Source organism: Phyllobates terribilis, unplaced genomic scaffold, assembly GCF_046119375.1.
Source record: "Phyllobates terribilis strain yellow unplaced genomic scaffold, ASM4611937v1 Scaffold_669__1_contigs__length_847585, whole genome shotgun sequence".
NCBI lineage: Eukaryota > Metazoa > Chordata > Amphibia > Anura > Dendrobatidae > Phyllobates > Phyllobates terribilis.
In genome coordinates this window covers 477622-485229 of record NW_027363429.1, presented here as the reverse complement: position 1 = coordinate 485229, position 7608 = coordinate 477622, and positions in this window count along the sequence as shown.

Genomic DNA, 7608 nt, shown 5'->3' with positions numbered 1-7608 from the left:
CTTGTCTATTTTGATATTATTTAGGCGTTTCTGAACTTCCTCCTGGGTTAGGTGGGTGATATTTAGTGGAGGGTTTACTTTATCACTCTGCATTTCCTCCGATAAATTGTTTTCTTTTGTGAAAACAGTGGAGAAGAAGCTATTGAGTAGGTTTGCTTTACCCTCATCGCCCTCTATGATTTTACCCAGGTTATTTTTCAATGGGCCAACTCCATCAGTTTTAATCCTTTTACTGTTTATATTGTTAAAGAACAGTTTGGGATTCGTTTTACTTTCCTTGGCAATTAGTCTCTCTGTCTCCTCTTTTGCTATTCTTATTTGTTTCTTACAGATTTTGTTTTTTTCCCTTTTTCGCTTCCTCGCTGCCTTCTTGTTTAAGTTTACCGAAAGCCCTTTTTTTGTTTTTCATTGCCCTCTTGACTTCCTTATTTAGCCACATTGGCTTCCTCCTATTCCTAGCCCTTTTATTCCCATAAGGTATGTACCTTCTACAGTGACTATGTAGGACTGTTTTGAAAATTGCCCATTTTCTCTCCGTGCTCCTATTACTAAAGATACTATCCCAGTCTATAAGGTGAAGGGCATCTCTTAGCTGATCAAACTTTGCCCTCCTGAAGTTCAGTGTTTTTGTGACTCCCTTGCTGGGCACCGTACTGAAGCACATGTGGAATTGTATAATGTTGTGGTCACTATTTCCCAGGTGCCCCCCGACCTGCACCTCAATTATTCTGTCTGGCCTGTTAGTTAATATTAAGTCTAAAAGGGCCGTCCCTCTAGTTGGCTCCTGCACATGTTGTGACAAATAATTGTCTTTGATAATTGACAGAAACCTGTTTCCTTTCTGAGATCTACAGCTTTCAGTTTCCCAGTCTATATCGGGGTAGTTGAAGTCCCCCATAATAATCACCTCGTTATTTTTTGCTACTTCGTCTATTTGTCTCATTAATAGACTTTCCGTGGCTTCTGCTATATTTGGTGGTTTATAACAGACTCCTATGATAATTTTATTATTGTTTTTTGCCCCATGTATCTCCACCCATAAGGACTCGACCTCCTCATTTCCCTCCCATACATCCTCCCGTATTGTAGGCTTTAGACTCGTCTTTACATATAGACAGACTCCACCCCCTTTCCAATTTCTTCGATCCCTTCTAAACAGACTGTAACCCTGTAAGTTAACTGCCCAGTCATAGCTTTCATCTAACCATATCTCGGTTATTCCCACTATGTCATAGTTACCTGTAGATATTTCTGCTTCCAGTTCATCCATCTTGTTTGTCAGGCTTCTGGCATTTGCTAGCACGCAGTTTACACGATTTTGTTTTGTTCCAATCTTCTCCCTGTGGATTGTATTAGAAATTTTCTTACCTCCCTTCCAAGTATCTTGTCTTGGACCTTCTTTGTCGCACTTCATATCTTTCATTAGTATGTTCTCTGGTTTCATGTTCGTGTCCGGCGTTTTTCTTCCCATCCCCATTCCCATCCCCTTTTCTTCTAGTTTAACGCCCTCCTGATGAGTGTTGCGAGTCTCCTGGCGAATGTGTGTTTCCCGGGTTTGTTGAGGTGTAGTCCGTCTCTGGCAAGGAGTCCGTCATAAAGGTAATTCACACCGTGGTCCAGGAATCCAAATCTTTGTTGTCTGCACCATCGTCTCAGCCAGTTGTTCACATCAAGGATCCTGTTCCATCTCCTGACGCCATGCCCGTCTACTGGAAGGATAGAAGAAAAAACTACCTGCGCATCCAGTTCTTTTACTTTCTTCCCCAATGCTTCAAAGTCCTTGTAGATTGTCGGTAGGTCCTTCCTTGCTGTGTCATTGGTGCCAACATGTATCAGAAGAAATGGGTGGACATCCTTGTGACGCGCCCCTGGGCCTGCTGTGTCGCGCAGCGTCTCGCGCACGGGGGCTTACCCGGAACCGGATCAGATGAGGGTTGTAGTCTCCGAGTGGCGGTGATCCGGTCCGTGCCCAGGGAGTCAGACTAAGTGGCGCTGTATCAGCGGTAGATGATGGACGACTACGCCACCCGTTGAATGCAGCTATGGAGCTGCCGCTGCAGGGCAGACCGCTGAGGCCGGTGGAAGGATGGTGCAGCGTGGATGGTATAACCCCCAACGGGAGGGGTATGGCCTCAGGGCAGCCGACGTGGATGATGGGGGTAGCAGGAACCACTCAGAGACGATGCGGTGTAGTTCAGGGTCTTTACTGGTGACAAAGATAGACCCTCCCGGAGTACTGGCTAGCGGTTGGAGCCTGGTCAGTCCTTGAGCAGATGGGATCTCCCCTGGCCAGGCGGAGTTGTAGGCCTCCCAAACTAACGATACTCTTCTGGCTACCTTGCTAGAAGCGAGTATAAGTAGCCCACGTCCCTGAGTGTACCGTGTGGTGCTCACCCGTATGGCCGGTGACTCGGGGCCTTCTAGTAGCTTCCGCTCCACGACGGCGGTGCTGGTCCCATGCGTGTGACCGTGCCTTCGGGTTTCTTGGCCAGAGGACCTGAAATCCCCTGCCTGACGGATTCTGCTGCTGGGTAGGATTTAGTCCCCACAGCCTCGGACTCCGGGTCCGGTAAGAAATCTTCTCAGTCAGGGCGAGCTCTGCAGCTGCCAGCCCCTGACTCTTTGTAACACTGCTCCCACAGAGCTCCTGTTGTTTCTTCCTATGCTGCTTCTCTTCTCTACTTCTGGCATGGCCCAGGAGCTGGGCCCAGCCGGAGCCACAGCTCCCTGTCAGCCCTCCTGGCTGAAGTCTCCCTCTGAACTCCCTAACCCTGCCTCAGCCCCAGGTTTATATAGGGGAAGTCCTTCCCCTCCCAGGACTGGGCAGGAGGTGTGGCATGCATAGGATTCCTGACCAAGAGACCTCCCACCTGCTCTCAGACATAACACTGCCGTTACTGTGGAAACCAGACCCCTGGGGTGCCACATTCCCCCCTAGTGAAATTTAGTACTCCGGGACTAAACATATTTTTAGAAAAACATAACAAGGTATAAACAATAATAATACAATAAGAAAAACACATAAAGATGGTTACGGAGTGTCCGCAACCGGGTGCAGTCTTTGAAGAAAACAAAGGTGTCCATTTCACCAAAACAGGGAGACGTAACCAGGTAGGGGTCTGTCCTGCCCCGAGTCCTTAACAGTCTTTTAGTCCATCCTGGGTTACGCTCCACTAACTGTACAAAGGATTCCCGGTAAATCCACCAAGGACTCCTATAAATTACTAGAAACACATAATTATTTACAGGATATGGCCGCTCTCAGTCCTCGGCCAGTGGGGATAAGGATTGGCTGCTCACAGTCCTCAGCCTGGTAAGGGATAGGGGATGGCTGCTCACAGTCCTCAGCCTGGTAAGGGATAGGGACACACGGGGAACAATTCACTAATCCCAACGGGGACCATATTTTAATTAGCAGCAGTCCTTGTACCCTAACGGGTAACTATTTACAGCTCTTTATTCACGCTACTTCCCTTCAGTAGCTATGTCCTCTTTGTGCTCCCTCCTGAGGGTAGTCCTCAGACCCGTCCGGGTCCTCTTGGCTTTCCTCGTATTGGTAGTACTGCAGCTCCTCCTCGGTTAGCTGGGTTAGTATCTCTGCGACAGTCCTCCTCCCAGGTGGCCAGGACTTTACCTCCCTTTGGGCTGCCCCGGTTAATTGGGCCACCAGGATGCTCACTTTTTGCTCCTCTGTGAGGGGGTACACCTGGAAGAGGCTATCCAGCTTTTCTCTAAAGTCATGCAGGGTATGTGACTCCCCTGAGTACTGGGGTAGCCAGGCTGCCCCCGGGATATAGGGCATGGTGAAAGGCATGACCGCAACAGCGGTGGCGCTGGCGGGGGTTGAAGCGGTGAAGCTCTCCTGCGTATCCGGCATCCTTCTCCCCCCTAGTGGACCGTGGCCTACCTTGCGATGATCCTCTTCCGTAGGCCGCGGCTCCGCAGTGGATCGTCAGGGTTGAGGACCTTCCGTCGCGCTCCTGTGACGTCGGCGTCTGCTGGGCTCCTTCCAGGACCTTACGCAACGTCCGGACGTGAGGCGGGGCTTCAGTTCTCGCGCGCTTTCGGAGTCCACGCCCCTCTTCTTCCCGCGCGGCGTCTTCAAGATGGCGTCCAACGGCGGGAAAACTCCACGGATGGCGGGAAGAAGGCAGAAGATGGCGCCGGATGGCGGGAAAACTTCGCGGATGGCGGGAAGAAGACAGAAGATGGCGCCGGATGGCGGGACTCTTCACCACTGGTAAGTTTGAACAGTCTTTTTCAGGCACGCAGTACCCGGTGGTTGCGGGCACGAGATCCTGCCGACTACGCCAAAGTTGACGCGCCCCTGGGCCTGCTGTGTCGCGCAGCGTCTCGCGCACGGGGGCTTACCCGGAACCGGATCAGATGAGGGTTGTAGTCTCCGAGTGGCGGTGATCCGGTCCGTGCCCAGGGAGTCAGACTAAGTGGCGCTGTATCAGCGGTAGATGATGGACGACTACGCCACCCGTTGAATGCAGCTATGGAGCTGCCGCTGCAGGGCAGACCGCTGAGGCCGGTGGAAGGATGGTGCAGCGTGGATGGTATAACCCCCAACGGGAGGGGTATGGCCTCAGGGCAGCCGACGTGGATGATGGGGGTAGCAGGAACCACTCAGAGACGATGCGGTGTAGTTCAGGGTCTTTACTGGTGACAAAGATAGACCCTCCCGGAGTACTGGCTAGCGGTTGGGGCCTGGTCAGTCCTTGAGCAGATGGGATCTCCCCTGGCCAGGCGGAGTTGTAGGCCTCCCAAACTAACGATACTCTTCTGGCTACCTTGCTAGAAGCGAGTATAAGTAGCCCACGTCCCTGAGTGTACCGTGTGGTGCTCACCTGTATGGCCGGTGACTCGGGGCCTTCTAGTAGCTTCCGCTCTACGACGGCGGTGCTGGTCCCATGCGTGTGACCGTGCCTTCGGGTTTCTTGGCCAGAGGACCTGAAATCCCCTGCCTGACGGATTCTGCTGCTGGGTAGGAGTTAGTCCCCACAGCCTCGGACTCCGGGTCCGGTAAGAAATCTTCTCAGTCAGGGCGAGCTCTGCAGCTGCCAGCCCCTGACTCTTTGTAACACTGCTCCCACAGAGCTCATGTTGTTTCTTCCTATGCTGCTTCTCTTCTCTACTTCTGGCATGGCCCAGGAGCTGGGCCCAGCCGGAGCCACAGCTCCCTGTCAGCCCTCCTGGCTGAACTCTCCCTCTGAACTCCCTAACCCTGCCTCAGCCCCAGGTTTATTTAGGGGAAGTCCTTCCCCTCCCAGGACTGGGCAGGAGGTGTGGCATGCATAGGATTCCTGACCAAGAGACCTCCCACCTGCTCTCAGACATAACACTGCCGTTACTGTGGAAACCAGACCCCTGGGGTGCCACACTTGGAACTGATGAGCTTTGGTATCCTATCGGCAACATCCTTGATCTTCGTACCTGGGAGGCAGCATACTTCTCTTGCGGTTATGTCCGGTCTACAGATAGCTGCTTCTGTTCCTCTCAGTAGTGAGTCTTCCACCACCACGACCCTTCTTCCCTTCTTGGCTGTCCTTTTTCTTGTCGCTTCTGGGTGTTTCTGGGTGCTCTTTTCTTCTTTGCTTGCTGGTAGTGCCTCATCCTTAGGTGTGCCATCTTCGTCCTCCACAAGTCCTTGGAATCTGTTTCTCAGTTGTGTGGTTGGTGGTGTCTCCATGGTCCTCTTGCTTCTTTTGGTCACTTGCCTCCACTTGTCTGCCTCTGGAGGTTCTCTGACGCTTCCTTCACTTTCCGTGACCAGTAGTGACGCTTTTGTTCTGTCCAGGAAGTCTTCATTTTCCTTGATGAGTTTTAATGTTGCAATTCTTTCTTCCAGTCCCCGCACCTTTTCTTCTGAAAGAGCCAGTAGTCTACACTTCTGGCAGGTGAAGTTGGTTTCATCTTCTGGTCGATCTGTGAACATGTTGCACATGTTGCAGCTCACCATGTAGGTTGTCACATCTGCCATGCTGCTCCTTGTCCCTGCTGACTTGATGTCTGTCTTCTTTCTTGTGATACCCTAGGATAAACAAATGCGGTTTAGGATAAACAAATGTGGTTTAGGATAAACAAATAACTGAATTATGATGTTGGAAATCGGGAGTTGCTGGCTATTAAATTTGCGTTTGAACATTGGCGTCATTTTTTGCAAGGTGCTAGATTTCCTATTCAGGTTTTCACAGATCATAAGAATTTGATCTATCTGGATGCTGCCAAGCGCTTGAATGCCCGTCAAGCTAGGTGGGCACTTTTTTTTTCTCAGTTTCATTTTTCTGTTACCTATATCCCTGGTACTAAGAATGTTAAAGCCGATGCTTTATCTCGCAGCTTCTCTCCTACGGTCGGTGCCGAGGAGGAGGAGAGCATTTTGCAGAAAGGAGTTGTGGTGGCGGCATTGGACTCCGTTTTGGAGAATGGGATTCTGAAAGCTCAAGATGATGCTCCATCTAACACTCCGCATGGGAGGTTGTTCGTGCCTAGAGCCTTTACGAGAGATTTGTTTGTGGAGTGTCATGAGTCTCGGTTGGCAGGTCATTCAGGAATTTCGGAGACTAAGAGACTTACCTAGAGCCTTTAGGGGAGATTTGTTTGTGGAGTGTCATGAGTCTTGGCTGGCAGGTCATCCAGGAATTTCGGTGACTAAGAGACTTATCAGTCACAGTTTTTGGTGACCTGGATGGCAGAAGGAAGTCATCAAGTGAGTGCCTCAATGTACTGTGTGTGCTAGGTCAAAGGCTTCACATACTCCTGCTGCGGGGCTGCTTTGCCCTCTGGAGGTTCCTAGTGCGCCTTGGACGCATCTCACAATGGATTTTATTACTAATCTTCCTGTGCCGAGGGTTTTACTGTCATCTGGGTGGTCGTGGACCGTTTTAGTAAGATGTGTCATTTGGTTCCATTTATTAAGTTGCCCTGCGCCAAGACACTCGCTAAGGCGTTTGTTAAGGAGATTGTCAAGCTCCATGGCGTTCCCACGGATATTTTTTCTGATAGAGGACCTCAGTTTGTGCTCGCTTTTGGCGTGCTTTTTGTGTCAGGTTGGGAGTCCATTTGTCATTTTCGTCTGAGTATCATCCTGAGTCTAATGGACAGACTGAAACAAAGAACCAGGATGTTGAACAGTTTTTGCGTGGTTTTGTGGCGGACAATCAAGAGGTGTGGTCTGAGTTTCTGCCTCTCGCAGAATTTGCTCTTAACAATCATACATCCTCCTCTGCAGGGTGTTCTCCTTTTTCTTGTAGTACTGGGAGACATCCGTCTTTTGGTTCGTTCTCCAAATTGGGGTCGGCGGTGCCGGAGGAGGAGAATTTGGAGAGAGTTTGGACTAACGAAGGCCAAGAAGTATTTTGACAGGAAACGTAAGGAGGTTTTGTTTACTGTGAGTGACATGGTTTGGTTGTCCTCAAAGAACCTGCGGTTGAGGATTCCCTCTAAAAAACTGGGTCCTAAGTTTGTGGGTCCATTTAAAGTGCTTCAGATTGTTAACCCGTCTGCTGTTAGGTTGGAGGTCCCTACTTCCTGGAAGATTAATCCTTTGTTTCATGTTTCCTTGTTGAAAAAGGCTGATGTATCAGATAGGGATGCCACTGT